Raw genomic sequence first — 18427 nt, 5'->3', positions numbered from 1 at the left:
AAATGGGAGGAGGGTATAGCTCAAGTCGTAGAGTGCATGCTTAGTATGCACAGGGTTCTGGTTTCAATTCCCAGTACCTCCTCTAAAAATAAATAAATAAATAAATAAACCTAATAACCCCCCCCCCCCAAACAATCAAACAAACAATAGCAACAAAATAAAACAGGGGCAGGAAGAATACAAGATGTACCTGAAGCATCTTGTAGTGCCAGAAAGCAAGGAAACACTGAAATAAAACAAAACCCCAAACCCTGCACACTGGTCGGGTATGTCAAAGGGACACAGGAGCCAACCAAAAGAGCTCCCGATGGCCGAAACTGAAGCAATTTGAGGAATAAAGTAAAGTAGTTTTGGATTATAACATAAAGTGTGAAATAAATATCCACAGGTCTATACTGATAAGGATAAACTGTTACGTGAATACTTAAATGGGGGGAATAGACGAACATCACAGGCAGAGCAATTCCAAACAATTCATGTAGATAACTCCACTCTCCAGGAAGTGGAGCATAACTCCCGCTCCTCAAGTGTGCCCTGTGCATAGTGACTTCCTTCTAAGCAGTACAACATGGAGGGGAGAAAAGAGTAACTCTGCAGTGGGGAATCCTGACAGACGTAATCTTTGATTAAGTCAACATCGACAAGGTGGTCACGTTGACAACGTGCTTCCTTCATAAGGTAGATGGGAACGGCACTTTACCTCTGTGGTCTTCCTCCAAAAAAACCGATAACCCCGATCCAATTAAGAGAAGAACATCAGAGAAAAATCTCAATTGGACAGTCTTCAAAGTGCCTGACAGGTTCTCCCCAAAAACTGTCAAGTTCATAAAAAAGAGGGAAAATCTGAGAAACCGTCACAGCCAAGATTTGCCTAAGGAGACATGGCAACTAAATGTAATGTGGAATCCTGGATGGGTTCCTGGAATCAGAAAGGGTATTAAGTTAAAATTAAAAAAAAAAAAAAGAACTGGGAAAATCTGAATAAAATATGAGCTATAGTTAATGGGCTTCAGGTATCAATATTGGTTCATTAAATGTAAAAAATGTACTGTAATAATGGAAGATGTTAGTATTAGGGGAAACTGTGTTCCCATAGGGGTATATGGGAATTCTCAAATATCTTCACAATTTATCTCTAAGTCTAAATTTATTATAAAATAAAAAGTTTATTAGAAATAGAAAAAAGGAATTTTATAGAAAAAATTTGAAGCCTAGGATATCTCCTTCCAGAGAGGATTTTCCTTTGCTGCTTCTAAGCACGGGGGATTACTAGCAATCCAAGATCAGCTTAATACAGTTTCTGAGTTGGAGATTTTCTAGACTGCACAGAAGCTGGGCTGTACTCGGTGTTCACCTTTGTTCTTAGAATGCAGCCCTTCAGAGTTTCCCAGGGTTCTACTATGGCCTGAATCCCAATTTTTGTCCCCTTCTTACCAAGAGGTTTTCAAAAGCACTCTTCAGCCTCCGTGTTTCTCGCTGACTGGCAAACACTTTGGGGCAAAAGTGGTCCCCTCAAACTAAGGTTGCTTGTTTTGATCCTGACCTCTTGTAAATCTCCATTCTGGTGATGCTTCAGTATTTGTTAATGCTCCACTTTCTTCAACCAGATGATTCTATATTCATCCAGCTTTTCTACATTTTTTTCAGCAGGAGGATTGGTTCAAATCACCTACTCGCTTTACCTGCTGCAGACATCCTAGAATTTTATTACTGTTATGTCCTTTCTTATTCTGTTTATCATTGTGGCTCCATACGTCAAAAATTTTCCTTTAATATTACTTTTGGGATAATTCACAGGGTAGTATAGAGTAATTGGTTTTCAGCTTTCATCTTTAACTACAGATTATTTTGGTGATATCTGAAGAAGATTAGAATCATCAAATTGGTGTAATCTTACTCAGAACAGTGCATCTGAAAATGAGAAATGAACTTGATGAAAGACGAGTCTACCTTTAAATAACCACATCTAGGAAAAATGATATGAGGACTTAGAATATATGTATATAAATATTTCTAATATTCATTTACATGGGCTGAAAAGCTGTTATGTGCTAACAAAATACTTTCTTTGTTATACTGATGTTTCTAGCCCTGTTATGAAACATTAGTGTTCATTTCTCCAGGAGAAAAAGCAATAATTTCAAGTTATGAAAATAATTTCTGTTTAAGAGCCTCTTTAATAAAACATGTTGCTTACAGGAAAATGTGGTAGACTATTTCGTTTTCTTAAAAGTATTACACGTGATATTGTTACTGGACCAAACTTGGGTCTGCTATGCTGCACCCATTAAAGCCAGTCTAGTACTGTCATTGGGTTGTGGTGAAGGAAAGTTCAGCGTTTATTGCAAGGCGTCCAGTGTGGGACCAAGCAAGGAGAACGGACAGCTTATGCTCAAAAGACCCTAACTCCCCAGTGGCTTTCAGCGAAAGAATTTTAAAGGCAGGATTAGAGGTATGGGTTCCAGGGTGCCTGACCAGCTCATGTACAATTCTTTGGTTGGTTGATAGTGAGATAAAAGCGTGTTGCTTCAGGGATCTCAAGTATCAGTTTTGTCTCCAGCAGGTCTAGGGTTTCCACTGGGTGGTCAACATACAGTTAACGTCTTCCACTGGTTGGGGGTTTCACAAAACAACAACGGAACAACTCAAGGATATGGTTCAGAATTTTATTTATAGCCTTCAAGAGGAACTAAAGGTCCTTGACTTTGTTTTATGGCTAAGCTATTATTTTGTTTAAAAAAATACCATTTTTTGTTTTTTTGGGGGGATTATTAAGTTTATTTGTTTATTTATTTATAATGGATGTACTGGGAATTGAACCCAGGACCTAGTGCATGCTAAGCATGCACTCTACCACTTGAGCTATACCCTCCCCCACCTCCTGCTTTGTAATGCCACCTCTATCTTATCCTATTTCCTAGATCTCTGTCATTTCATTGGTTCAACGGTTTATTTGTATAATTCTGCATCAAGAGCACAAGATCCATTTACTGCAGCTTTACAATAAAGCTTGACATCTGGTAGAGTGCATCCCCCACTATGTTCTCCAAAGTATTCACAGACATTTTTTACCACTTTGTACTTTCATATGAATTTTAGGAATATTATGTCAAGATCATGAAATCCTGGGGAGGGTTTCATTGGCGTTTGTTTGAATTTATGGACAAAATTAAAGTTTTTTGTCTCCTTATCCCTAAATATGGCATATATCTCATTTCTCTCTAATACACTCTATTCTGTTACTTTCCCTAGCACTTCATTGGTTTGATCGTGAAGATCATGAGAAAATTCCATCTCGCCAAGTCCAAAGGCCTCTTCTCTGTCCTTTTCTTGCTAGACTCTTTGGTGTATTTTGTTTCGTTTGAAACGTCATCAAGAGTTTTTCACTATTTTGGACCTTACGTCCCTGCTTGCAGCCCCTGGCTTATTGTAGCTGCTGATTCATGGTGATTCCACGTAGATGAGCAAAGAGGGGGCAGTTTATTCTATCTCCTAGAATAATCATGCCTGAGCATTTACTTATTGAAACACATTATATTATTTCAAATTATCTTTTTTAAATTTATTCTTTATATTATATATAGTTAAGGCATTGCATTGTTTTTTTAAATAACGTCTTGGTAGAAAGCATGATCCATGAGTTTCATTTCAGGATGTTTAAGGGGATGTTACTTAATGTCCATAATAGGAAGAGGGTGTTGAATGGAGGACTACAGATTGATTTTTCTGATAGCCCACTGATGCAGGTGACTCTAGTTTTCTCCATTTTCAGATAAAAACAAGACAAAAACAAAAACAGGCACAGACTTGTTACATAGCTGGCCCAGGCCACATAGTTGGTAAGCCAGGGGACCAAAGTTTGGATCCAGCATTCTGCAGCACAGAGCTATACGCTTAACCCCTGTTTTTCTGTTTCCTGTCACAGGAAGCCAATAGAAACATCAGGCAAAACAAGGACAAAGCTCTAGACAGGCCTTGCGAGGTAGGGAGTGTGTGGTAGTGAAAATGCAGACCGGCACAGTGTCTCTGCAGAGAGCCCTGTACTAGGACTGGCGAGGGCGGCTGAGAGACCAGCTGGCTGTCCCCATGGCTTTCAGTCAAGAGCATGACGGCCTCTTGATGCCTGTTGTGAGTGATAGGAGCAGACTGGGTGTCTGCTGTGGAGGGTTCCCCCAGGGTTTCATGGTCTCCTCATCACCCCAGTCAAAAAGGACAGACTGATAGTTTTGAACTCACAGCAGTGTTCCTGTTCCATGCTTACTGGAATCTATAGCCTTATTCTCTAGCACATTAAACTTTAGACTTTTATTAAACATGTAATGTGGCCTTTTGCTAGACTCCAGAGAGGTTAAAGAAAAAAGCTTCTACCAAGCTCCTTCACATTTTCTTAAGCAAGTGTTTAAAAATCAGACTGGCAGACAACCTTGATTTCTTTTTTTTCTCAATCTGAATTTATCCACAGATTTTTTTCTTCCATGTGCTAATATCAATGTGCTGACTTTCTTCTTGGCTGGTTGAAAATTTCTCTTTGATTTAAAATTGATTACCGAATCTTGAAAATCAAGGGCTGTTTTCATGAGTGAATAAATACACTTTTAACAACTTTTTTTTTCTTTCTTTTATAACAGTGAGTCAAAAATGCTCAGCGTGGCCTTTGCCAGTGAAGATTAGGAGCGGTAGATTAGAAAAATCTGCCTGTCTGGATTTATTGTGTGTGAACCTCAATTGCCCTGCTTAACTTTCCATTTTTTTCCAGGAGCTTCTTAAGGTGGCGATGAGCACAGTTCTAATGAGCTGGAACCTTCTTCCTGAGCTGCTGTTTTGACAGGTTGTTTGTATCCAGCTGGAAGAGACTCTTATCGAGGTTAAACAGAATTGAGCAGCAGCCGGAGACATCTGTAGATTAGGCTATTAAAATGGATCTGCTTCTTCTGTTTTAAAAGAACTGCTCATGGCAGTGCTTGGCCTATTTGTTGACAAATCGCTCCAGAATGACTTAGACAGGAGGCAGCAGCGTGCATGTGTTAATTGGCCCCAAAACTTGATCAAAAACTTTTCATGGACTCGCTGCTGTAAGCCCAGCATTGTTATAATTCTCCTCAATGCATTTGACTTTGCAGGCATCCTAAAAACCATGAAATATGTACGCATGCCAAATGAAAGCATGCTTATGTATCTGCAGGATTCAAAAGGAGGGAGGAAGAGGAGTGGATTTCAGATTGAGGCAGTGTGGTAGTGACAAGTTTATTCCAGGCACTTTTGCCTTTTGCCTGTATAAGGGGCACTAGCAAGGCATTTAGACCACTTGTTTATAATAAGTTCTGTCAGGCGCTGTGCCCTGGCACCAGTCCAAAGGTTGATGAAGATTAGCTTTTATGCATGAGTGATAACCAAACATTTATCTCACTTTAAAATTGGAAGGATTAAACCTTCTTACAGCCTGTTTCCAATTTACAGATGGTTTGTATTTCCTCTGGTAATTCTTAACTACTTGGAACTTGGAAATTGGTTCTTCGTTACCTGGGGTGACTTTTTTCTTATAGCAGTCTTAACTATGACGGTGATACACCTAACATGTACACCAGGGTCTGAGGACTATTTCTGTAAAGGGTCAGAGAGTAAATACTTCAAGCTTCATGTCACAGTGTCTCTGTCACAACTACTCACAGTGTGAAAGCAACCATAAACAAATGGGCGCAGCTGTGTTCCAATAAAATTAAAAAAAATTGAAATATAGTCGATGTGCAAGATTATGTTAGTTTCAGGTGTACTACATAATGATATGACATTTGCATGTGTTATGAAATGTTCACCACGATAAGTCTGGTAACCACCTGTCTCCATACAAAATTATTACTGTATTATTGACCATATTACTTATGCTGTATAGCTGGCGGTTTGTATCTCTTAATCTCCTTTACCTATTTTGCCTAAAGCTTCCCTCCTCCCTTCTGGCAACCACCCATTTGTTCTCTGTATCTGTAAGTCTGTTTTCATTTTGTTTTGTTTGTTTGTATGTTTTGCTTTGTAGATTCTAAATATAAGTCAGATCATGCTGTATCTGACTTATTTCTCTTAGCATAATACCCTCTGGATCCATCCATGTTGCTGCAAATGGCGAGATTTTATTTTTCATAGCTGAGACTGTGATATATATATATATATATATATATTATGTATACATATATCTCATCTATCAGTGGACACTTAAGTTGCTTCCATATACTGGCTATTGTAGATCATGCTGCAGTGAACATTGGAGTACATGCATCTTTTTGAATCCGTGTTTTTGTTTCCTTCTAATATACTCCCAGAGATGGAATTGCTGGATAATATGGCAGTTCTATTTTTAATTTCTTGAGGAACTGCCATAGTGCTTTCCATGGTGCCTGAACCAATGTACAGTCCCACCAACAGAGCACGAGTGTTCCCTTTTCTCCATAACCTAGCCAACATCTGTTATTCCTTGTCTTTTGGATGGTAGCTATTCTTATTGGTGAGAGGTGGTATCTGGTTGTGGTTTTGATTTGCATTTGAATACAATGATAATTAGGGATGTTGAGCATCTTTTTATGTGTCTGTTGGCCATCTGTATGTCTTCTTTGGGAAAAAAAAATGTATATTCAGGTCCTATGCCCACTTTTTTAAACAGGCTTTTTTTTTTTGATGAAAAGTCATAGAAGTTCTTTGCATGCTTTAGATATTAACCTTTTATCAAATATATCATTTGCAAATATCTTCTCCCATTTGATAGGCTGCCTTTTCATTGCGTTGACAGTTTCCTCCACTGTGCAAAAGACTTTTAATTTGATATAGTCCCATTTGTTTGCTTCGATTTTTGTTTCCCTCCCCCGCCCCCAAAGTACTGTTAAGATGAATGTAAAAATGCATACTTCAAGTTTTGTGAATAGTGCCATTGGTATTAGATTGGGATTGCACTGAATCTATAGATAGCCTCGGGTGGTATGGCCATTTTAACAGCATTAGTCTGTCAGTCCATGAGCACAGTGTATCCCTTCATCTATTGCTGTCAATCTTTCATCAGTGTCTTACAGTTTTCAGAGGTCTTTAACCTCCTTGGTTAAATTTGCTTCCAGATACTTCATTCTTTTTGATACGGTTGTGAATGGGATTATGTTCTTAATTTCTCATTCTAACAGTTTGTTGTTACTGTATAGGAACGCAACAGATTTCCACATACTGATTTTGTAGCCTGTAACTTTTACTGCGTTCATTTATTAGTTTGAATAGTTTTTTGGTGGCATCTTTAGGATTTTCTATATTTAGTATTATGTCATCTGCAAAGAGTGACAATTTTATGTCTTCTTTTTCAGTTTGGATTTCTTTTATTTCTTTTTCTTATGTGGCTATTGTGGCTAGGATTTCCAATAATATTTTGAATGAGAGAGACAAGAGTGGGCATCCTTGTCTTTTTCCTTATATTAAAGGAAAAGCTTTCAGCTTTTCACATCTGGTACCCTGGTTTTTGTGGCTTCTGCCAGGGGACATCACCTGACTCTGGTGGTCACTGGGGCTTGCAGTCTTGGGTCCTGCAGGACTATAACCAATGGGCAAAATGTCAATTGGAGTAACATTCATGTTATAGAGGCTTTGCTTTATATCTGTCTTTACACCTTTTCTTTCCTGTCTTGACCCTGAAACACTGTTGATACTTGGAAAGAAACTAATTTTAAAGCTTTGTAAAGTGGAAAAAAGACCATGGATGAAAATAATAAATGAAAGTATTAATATTGCTAAATCCCAAATCACAATGAAATTGGCTCTGTCATGGCATTGTGGATTTTTTTCTCCTTTTCTGTATTTTTTAATGTTTTTTTTTCAGTGTGGCGTTAATTAGAATTACCAGTTACCAGACTGTAAGCTTTCTTAGTTCTTCCTTTCTCTATAACCACATCTTTACAATTTATTTATTTTTAAAAATTATGGTATAAGTGAAAAAAGTCCAAAAGTAGAATGACTTCATGTCTAATCTTGTCTCAGTTATGTCTCCATGTCCTTTTTCTGTTCCCATACTATTTTGAAGAAAATATCATATGTTTTATCATCTATAGATATTTTAGTTTGTATCTCCAGAAGATATTGACTTATTTAAAAATAACCATAATTCCAATATCACACCAAAAAGTTAACAATAACTCTTTAATATCAACTATCCAGGCAGTGTTCATATTTCTAATTATGTCCTAAGATCCCAAATTGCAACTGGTTGATATGTTAAGTCTCTTTTAAGCTACAACCTCTCTCCTTTCCTCTTTTTCTCTCTCTTCCTGGCAATTTTCTAAGTGAATATACTTTTGTATTTTCAGGAGTTTTCCTGTGATCTGGGTTTTACTGATTCGTACTTGATCTTGAGAATTCCCCCTTATTTCTTAATATTTTCATTAAATATCAGTATATACTCATTGCATTGCATGCTGAAGGTTATTTTTAAATATAGAGAAGTCCAGAAAGAAATATTTTAGTTCTTCTTCCACCGTGAGGATAGTGTTGCCATTAGATCTCTTTTGATTGCTGGGCTAATGCACCGAGATCTCCTCTTAGGAATGAAACTGTGTCCTTGAAAATATCTTCCCTCTTTTTATTCCTCTGTCATTCATTAAACCAGTGGTTCTTGGTGGGAGAGTGTTGTCCCAGAGGGCTGTCTTGGAAATTTGTTGGCTTATTTTAGTTGTGAGATGATTGAGGGGGAGGAGGAGCTAATGGACCCAGTAGACAGGGCTGGGGAGGTGAGATACCCTGCACTTCCGGGAACAGTCCTTCAAGGTGAAGAATTGGCCCACACATTGCACTGCTTTTGAATGTCAACCTCAAATTCATGTAGGTGAAAAACTGTCTCTAATTATCTGAGACTGCACCTTAGTTCCATTTTTCCCATAACCACAAAGTAATTTTTCCATGGTTTCTACTATATATTGCATTTTCTATGAATACAATTACTGGGTAATTTGAGGGAAGCTGGAAATCTATTTTGTTTTGGCTTTTTCCACTTCAGAAAACTGCTAGTAGTGTTGTCACTCGCAGTATTTGAGTTATCAACACAACACACCTCCATTATTGTGCTCTTTGGCTTTTGCCTTCACAAGGCTACCTCTAAGTACAAGTGCGTGATGATGACTTCGTTATTTTCTCATTCAGGGATGTGCCTCCCCAGCTTTTTTGTTGAATTGAAGTATAGTTGATTTACAGTGTTGTGTTAGTATCGGATGTACAGCAAGTGATGCAATTATATATACATATATATGTGTGTTTGTGTATATATATATATATTCTTTTGCAGATTTTTTTCCATTATAGGTTATTACTCCCCAACTTTGACGTGAGGATGCTGTCGTAGTCTGCCCAAGCATTTATGTTGTGAAATAATATTATTTACTTATTCATTATAATAAAATTTTATTATTATAAAAATAACATTATTTTATATCTAGTATTTGTTATAGTTGGGGCATTATACGCATTGCTTTGAAATTGTTTACATAGGTAGGTTACATTGTCTATGGATGGTAATTGTGAGACCATAAGATACTTGTATTAAAGGTGGGATTATTTCTCATGGGACTGAGCCCCACAGATTCAGGCAGGTGGGGTGGGTCAGGCTGTACTGGCCAGTCAGAAATCATTGAACATATGAAACATTATAACAGTGGAGTTTACATAATAAAATCTGACACTGTCTGTAGTGCTTGCTTAATATGCCAGGAACTCGTCTTTCTAAGTGCTTTACCTAAACCAGCTGCTTCAGTGCACATGACAGTAGCAGCAGGTCCGTGGGAGCTGTCCTTTCCCCATCTCAGGAATGAGGAAACGAAGGACCCGGCAGTGCAGTAATTCACCCAATGTTGGGTCCAAACTCACCTTTTCAGTCTTTCTCTCACATTGTGTCTGCAGGCATTTTACACCACAGCTGAACCACACCCGTACTGCTTCGAGAACAAGTCCTCTGACTTCCGGCTCTATACATCCCTGTGGTTTTTCTTGCCTGGGAGGCCGCCCCTCCTCCTTGTCATGTCTCTGCCTGTGCACACTATCCCAGTTCCTCAATATCTACCTGGACTTTGAGAACTTGGTGGACCCTTACTGAGCTGGGCAATCTATCCCCTGCCGTCACACCCTCAGTGTTTATACTTTTCATGGCATTGGCCACTTTCACTGACCCTTCATTTTAATCACTTGTGTGCTTTTCTATCCCTTCTTTGGATGTGAATAGAATCCCAGCCCCCATGGTTGAGAGTGATGTCTTCTACCTTTAACATCGAAACACTTAAGATGGTGCTCTGAGTATATCTGGTACTCAGCAAAGGTTGGTTGAGTTTAAAAAACATCCTCCTGTAAAATGAACATATGTTTAGAGGAAAACACGTGAGCATTCATACCTCTGTTTAGTGCTTCTCGACCGGGCATTCCTAGGAGTCTGTGAAGACGGCAAGTGTGGTCCTTGAGCTACTTTCAGTGTTGTAATAAGCCTGATGGAAATCATCCCTTTACCTGTAATGAGGTTAACTAATATATCAAATTACCTTATTTTTGTTTGGAATTATATTAACTCTGTAAGAATAGTATTAATCTCTTAGACTAGGATTGTTTGGTTGAAAGTAACGGAATACACTCAAATCATTTTAAGGAAGAGGGGACATTTAATATAATGATATGATTATCTTGTACAAGGCAAAAGTAGGAAGTACAGCTAGGTCGCATGAAGGGTTGACACCAGAGGGAGGGAAATTACCAAACACGAAGGCAGCTGTCGTAGGAGCTCCCCGTCCTGCACCCTCAGGGGTCCCCTCTCTGCTTCCTTGTTGGCACAAGTTCCATCCACTCTCTGCAGACCGGCTACTTAGGCTCTGCCAACAAATGGCTGTTACAGTGTTCATATTTATTTTGAAACACTTCAGTGAAGGTAGTGTGTGTAGATATCTATCTCTATCTCTACACACATGTATTACACATATACACATGCACGTATGTATGTGTGCACAGCTATCTGTATATACATACTTGATTTGTATCCCAGGGGCCATTAGTTAAATTTGGACGTACTCAGGTACTCCTTCTGGGGTGGAGGTAGTTAGCAATATACACTAGCTAGCATTTGAAAGAACTTAACTGGAAATCCGAAGACAGAAGTTTCACATGTATTTACCTCAGTTAGCTCTAGACAGTTTTAAAACGATCATATAGGGCGTTAGAAATGACTTTGCATTTGTGAAATGTGTGGTGTTCAAGATATAGGGACTGGCTAGAAGTAGTGTATGTGCAACTCTTCTTTATATGAGCAGGTGTAAGGTCACATTTTTGGATGGGCATTTCTCGTCTCAGAACTCAGTTTGGCTGTTTCTGGGTTCTGTTGTCCAGTTGTGTTGAGAAATTTAGCTCAACCCTGATGCTTAAATGTTACTGCCTCTGCCTTAAGTGAAGAATCTATTAGTGGTCAATGGTCTCAACCAGTGTGAACTGGGCAAGAACTAGTTCCAAGCTCCTGAAGAACAATTTAAGCAACTATTACTGTAGTGAGCCACTTGTCAGAGGTATTATGTATAAGGAGGCTAGTGGGAGTTTAGTTTAAAATCAACCAAAAGCAAGTGACTAATAGCAGCTAAGGTAGGTTAGATTTGGCGGGCTAATTCGGTTAGCACTCGCTTCCACAATCAGCAGTGGCCAAGGAAGTCTGTGGGTTGTTAAGTAGTCAAAAGTGCTAAAGGAAGCCCCTCACCAGGAGCTGTGGGTGTGCACCCTCCAAAAAGGGGGTCCAGGCTGGGCTGTGGGTGAAGGGTGGATTTCATAGAAAGGAGTATTGACGATGCAAGTGCTCTGAGACCTCATGCTGATCCGATTCAAAGCTATATGTGTCTTTGATCCAAAAAAGAATATGAAATTCTTAAAAATTCAGCAGACATTTTTAAAGTAAGTGAAGTGTTATAGACAACAGTGCTGAATGGTAAAATAATAAAAGGATCCTTGACGTGCAATACTTCTCCTTTCAAGACCTTCATTAATGGGGTGCCATTTCCACTGGAATGAGGACTGATCCTTGGAAGAAGGCAGCACTCCCATGGAGGGCAGGGAAATAGACCACTTGCTTATTGTGGGATAGGAAAAGGGAGAAGGTTGAGAAGAGGAGCAAGTAGGACCTAGCTGACAAACTTAGACTCTTTTCATATGTATATGTAAGGCCAGCTCTGCCTGCTTACAATGCAAACAGTACAGAACACCCAATGAAATGTTTTCCTCCTGGGAGAATGTCTCTGACTTGGAGTGTGATTATGGCAAGGCCACCGAACAGCAAGTGTTATGCAAAATTTATTTTGATTAGACCAACAAGGCTTTTCCTACAGGCCATCTGTGAGGACATACAGCTTTGTTAGTCCGACTCTTTGCTTAACCTGCACGTATGAAACAGGGGTTGCTAAGTAAATTAATACAGTAAACAAGGGAACTCTTATGCTGATTGAGCATGAAGGCCTTCAGCTGAAATATTTGCATTCAAACAATGGATGTGCTAGTTATAAATATGTTATCAGTAAAGTGTCTTCACAGCTTGCCTCCCTGTGACAGTAGCTTCATTGCTTTGTCCTGGAATGTCTTAAAACCTAGTTTCTTTAAGAAAAGTTCTCTTCCTCAAGGTTTCCATTAAGTTAACTAACCTTTCGTTTTCCCCCAGTTATGATGAATTACAGAGACTTTTACTATATTAAAAAAAAAAAAAACCTTGAATCCAAATGTCAGCTACTTTCAGAGCATCGGTGTGGTGGGTTGAAGGGAAGAAAGAAGGGAGGCTAGGCATAAAGGTACAAAGGGATAAAGGAAGGAACTTGGCAAAGGGACTTCAAAGTAGGGAAGAGATGAAGGTGGAGAGAGGGAAGAGAGAAAGGTGGAGAGAGAGAGAAGAGGAAGATCAGAAAAAATAATCAGCAGAAAGAAGGTGGGGTAAAGAGAAGCAAGGAAGAAAGAACCACGGAGATGCCAAGAAGGAAGACAGAGGGCAGCAGATGTGGAGGAAAGGGAGCAGTGGTAGGGCATGTAGTTCGTTGAAAATGATCAGCTTATAATATTTATTAATTCTATGAAAGTGAAGTAGAAATAGAATTAGAAGGAAGAATTATCTTTCAGATTTGACTCTCTTCCTTATGACTGCAGGAAGCATCAGCATGATATTGAAAGATATGTAAATGAAGAAGAGCAAAACACAAAATAGCGTTGCTCACCATCCACATCCTTGTAATCCACGAGGGTTGTGCTATAACCCACTGCAGTTGCCCTCCCACATGGCAACCTAGAGGAATTCAGGATGAAAAACAGGATGGAGCACTCTGTGCTGTGGATAAACAGGACCTTAGATAGTTAGATGCATCTCTCAGGAATATCTCAATGATCGCAGATTCTTGCATGTCCCCGTATGCAGAGAAGCACTAAAATCATTAACTGGAGAGACATCTTCTTTGTGATTAGCAGGAACCTTTTACCAAGATGTATGCTTGACTGTATCCATTTTCTAGCCCCTAAAATGTATATTTAAGCTGGCCTCTCCCCTACCTCTTTGGAGCAGTTCCTCAGAGTTGACTGAGAGGCTGTCTCCTGGGCTCTAGTTCTCAGTAAGACACCAAATAAAACAGACTCACAACTCCTATGTTGTGTGCTTTTCTTTAAGTAGACGATCGGCATCGGGAAAAGGCTACTGTTTGCTCTGTCCTTTCCAGCTAATTGGGTTGACTGTCCTTACTCAGACCTATGGCCCAGCACAGACCTCTGTTAACCAGGATTCTTGTGGACAAGGTGATTGGTACTGGCAGGTTCGGGATGTAAAGAAGATGATGAAACCTTGGGGAAAGGGTACAATTTCAGGAGCTGTCTCTCTTTTTGCCCTTCCCTCATTCTCTATGCTGCTTCTCTTTCTGTCTCTCTGACTTTCTCTATTTCTTGGTCTCTCTGTCTCTTACACACATACACACACACGCGCGCGCACACACACACACAATGGATGCAGATTGCACAGAGTTGCGTTAGGAGAGGGATGTGCTTGGTGGGAGTAGGGCGACTCTATACAGTTCTACACTTTATACACATTCTGAAAAAACTCTCCTAGACTCAAGCAGGGACATTGGACGTTCCTCAGTCTGTGTCTTACCTGCACACTTGTTGGTGGTTGTAACATAAATATCAGGCATTATTTTCTTCTAAAAGTAACTGTGTTTTGAGAGTCAAATGCAGATCTCATGCCATGTTTTTTTCTTTCTCCAACCTGAGTCTGCCTGGGCCAATTTCTCCCACAAAGTTGAGGTCTAGGTGAAGGAAGGGCACATTCTCTTTGTCCCTTGAGATTGATTTCCTGGTTGTAAGTTTTCCAGGGAAATTTCTACACTTGAAGAGGCCATTTGGAAGCAGGACATTAATGACAATGTCTTGTCTTTTTCTTGGCAACTCTGGGAGAGCAGACTTTTTGGTAGATGGGGGCTACTTAGTGGCTCCTTTTAAATCTTCTACACATTCTGCACTCATGGCGTAGAACCTGGACTCTGAGATCTATTATGTTAATGGATGCTTCTTTTCTTGCCTCGCTTCCCTGTCAACGATTTTCCCTGAAGCTGGTTTCATTATCATTTAAAAAAATACCATCTGTCTGTCTAAGAGCTTTCCGCCTCTCTTCGGGACAAATCTGTATCTGATTTCTTTCACGTGGTTCTGTTGAACTTCTCCAGGTGCAGAGAGTAGCCACCATACAGCTTCTGTCCAAAATCATCTTTTTTCACATTACTGCTGGGCAACTGTTGGAGGAGTGTGCCACTGTTAATCTTGGGCTTTTGTGACAGAGATGAAATTCCTTTATCAGTGTATCTAGCATGACACCAGCATAATTTAAATCACATCCTCGTCTGTCTACAGTTCATTGCTTTCACCCCTATATCTGAAGCACAGTTTATGAGTTTTCCCCCCTTCATAGTACCTTGGAAAGGTGTCCTTGGATCTTGTGTGTTTTGCACCTGCATGCTTTTCTGCCCGTGTCCTTCCTTACTCGTGTGTTACATGCTCTCAGGTGACCCAAGTACTATCGTACTGGTTTGAGTCAATGCTCACAGTGGCTCCAGATGTATTATTTAATTGCCTTTTTATCTATTAACATTGTGGTAGTGACGTCTTGAAAATGAAACACAAGAAAAATGGGGCAGTTTTCTGGATGACCACTTCAATTCTGGTTTTTTTGGTTATTTCCTTTGAAGAGTTCCCCTTGCCTGCAGTCTTTTTTTTTTTTTTTTTTTTTAAATACATTGCTTCCTTCTAATAATTTCAATCATTCTTATATCCTTGATTTTTCTTGCCTTTTCCATAATTTGCAATTCACATACAATGTGTCCTTTTATAGGATGTTTTTATGTTTCTTTTTTAAAGATAGAAAGCACATACTTTAGCTTTTATTTTACCTTCTTGCTCTGCTCTTCCATTATTCTGATTTTAGCAGTCAGAATATCTATAGCCCAGCTTAGAGACAGATCCATTTCTCTTCATGCTTTAAACAGAGCAAAGTCAATGCCACTGGTGTTTGTGGATGGTTGACTATCCAGAGTTCATAACGTAGAGGATGAATCACCATCATTCCCGCTTCAATTCTTTTTTTTTTATATCCATAGTATATGTTGTAGAAGATAAAAATCACGAAAATCATAAACAAGGCTGCTTTATTCATACATCTGCATTGCAGGAAGGAGCCTGTCGCATCTAGTTCCATAACGTTTGTATTTCTGTTTGTATTTCTCTGGTACCTGAAGGCAGTCAGTATCATCTCCGAGGTTTGCTTTATGGTCAGCAGGGGAGAAGCTGTCTTCATAACCCTTAGGTAGGTGAGAAGGTATACGTACATGCTTAGGGGGCCGGCTAAGTGGACCTTGTAGTCCCATCAGGCTTCAAAAAGGCTCTTTGAAAGCCTTTGATGGCCACATTGGAAAAGGTCACTGGTATTTGTTCACTAAGGTATTCAGGACCTGTGAAGAGGTTATAGCATGTGTCAAGGGGAGAAAGACACGAACGGCTCTTGTTAGCTGAGATCTTTACTTTTAGAAGCTATGACATGAAGTTCTTTTACTTTGAGGAGGTTGATTTCTCGTCACGTTGTACTAGGTGCTGGGTGTGTGACAGCAGCATTCATGGCCTTGCTCTCATGAGCTTTACATCGTGGAATAAAATGTAAGCTTGTAAAACAAAACTAAATGGCTATTGTACGTTTGAAAAGTAATGCATTGACTCTCAGACTGTTTTAAGTTTGCATGTTGCCAAATCCAGGGGCATTGGCTGAGCTACCTTTTTCCTTATTGACTATCTTAGAAACATCTGTCAAAAGAGAATGTTCTAGAGGTTTTCCCTCTCTTGATTCTTCTGTCTCTCTCACCCTTCTTGTACTTGTTTCCTGGTTTTGATAATTTCCACAGGTGCCGACTGCAAACCCTGCCCAGAAAAGCTCCTCTTTTCTCTTTCTATTTGAATCTGGATTTCCCATTGATCACCAACATTCTGAGACTATTTTTTAAAAAACACCTCTATTTTCTTTTAATATCAGTGCTCACTGCCATTGTTGTGGATGATTGCAATATCCTTCCCAGACCAAAAGGCAAAAATTTCTCAAATAAGGCTTCAGAGAAAACCACCCATGTTACTTCATTCTCTTGCTCAAGAATCTGTCTAGGCTTTCTATTACCCACCCACTGAGGTCCTGCTTTCAACTTTTCCCAGAAGTTGCCTCTTTTATTCAGTCCCCATCCACCCAACTTCATTCTTGCTGCTGTCCCAAATGTACCATCACCCTGCACTTGACCTGAGCACATGCCCTGCCACCTTTGGCCCTCTTGCTTGGAAAAACCTTCTTTATTCTCATATGAAAATATTCTCTATATAAACTCCATAGTCACCCATGTAGACAAAGGGGATGTCAAATCTTAACTCTTCCTTGGCTTTCCCCCTGACTACTCTAGACTTTCTTTTGTGGAAACCCTGTGAGTTTCCTTATCTGAGAGATTAAAAGCATAAAGTAGGAACAGATGAAAGGGTTTAGAGCAAAGACTTCTGTCTTCTCTGTTTGCAAGGTAGTTTAGATGGCTGAGTTTTCTTCTTATTTTAAATCTCTTGGGATAATTCAAGAGTTGATGCTAATTGATTCTTCCCTTCTCTCTGGTTTTATTTGCGTTCTATTTGGAAGCTTCCTGCCAATTCACTAACAAGAACCGTTCATGTCTTATTCTCCCTGAATTGGGATTGCAGTGAATATGTGGACTACAGGATCACGACACTCTCAAGCAGGACCAACTCTTTAATTTCTGAGACCCAGGACAAAATGAAAATGCAGGGTTCTTTGTTCAAAAATTATTAAGAATTTCAAGGCAGTGATATCAGAGCATTAAACCAAGCACGAGGCCCTGTGGTCTGCACTGGTCACATGCCCCTGAAGTTGCCCCTGTTTCAGATCTGAGTATATTTGACTCGTTCATTTCTCATCAGTGGAATTTATCTTTCTCATGATCAGAAGCTCCAACTCAAGGTGCACATTAAATCTATTTATTTTATTAAGTTCCTAAGCCATAACTTTGAGCTACTGAACCCCCTTGTGATATGGGAATTTTAAAACTCCATAGATGATTGTGAGAGATCATAAATTCTCAGAGGGCAGAGAACAAATTGACCTTATCATTGAAATTCTAATAGCAAGTTCAACATCTCATATAAGGCAAAATAAGTACTTGTGAGGAGTAATGACCTTGAGTGTCTCTCTGGGCTTGACATGGGTGTTCCAGGGGCTTCTAGAAGAAATCGTCTGGAGATACTGAGTAGCTATTAAAATCTTTTGCCTGAAAGAAGCCACCCCAACTGAGAGATGAGGAGTAGAGGAGGGTCTGGGAGGTACCAGCCAGGTAGGCTTCTGGGGTGACTGCTGAGAACAAGGTGGGATTCAGGAATGGAAACCAGGGCCTTGGATCAGCTTGCAGCCCAAGGGGTTGAGTGATCTTTGGAGGACAAGATGGGAGGTTCTGTGATTGCAACATCATGCTGCCATTAGTTTTATTTATGGGTGGTGAGTGAGAGATGTGAGTGGAGGGGGTGGAGATAGGATGAGCTCGCCTGTCTCAAGGAATATACACGTGGAGGGTGTTTCCACTCCTGTTAAAGCCGTCCTGCAACTCCCTGCTGTCACCGGAGACTGATATCCCCATGGCAATCTACACAAACATAGCAAGTGTTTCTCCAGCACCAAGTTTCAATAGAGTCACAAAACCAGCTCAGCCTCACCAGATTCCTGGAAGTCCAGTTCTCCATCAGGACTTTCTGCTCCCGAGAAGGTCATGGAAGAGCACACTCACACTCTCCTGGAGGTGGTGCATCCCCTTTGCTGGGGCCTGGGTGCTGCTGCCCTGCCAGTACTCCCCCGTGG

Source organism: Camelus dromedarius, chromosome 6, assembly GCF_036321535.1.
Source record: "Camelus dromedarius isolate mCamDro1 chromosome 6, mCamDro1.pat, whole genome shotgun sequence".
In the NCBI taxonomy this organism is placed as follows: domain Eukaryota; kingdom Metazoa; phylum Chordata; class Mammalia; order Artiodactyla; family Camelidae; genus Camelus; species Camelus dromedarius.
The sequence above is the reverse complement of the archived record's forward strand: the minus strand, read 5'-3'. Positions refer to the sequence as shown.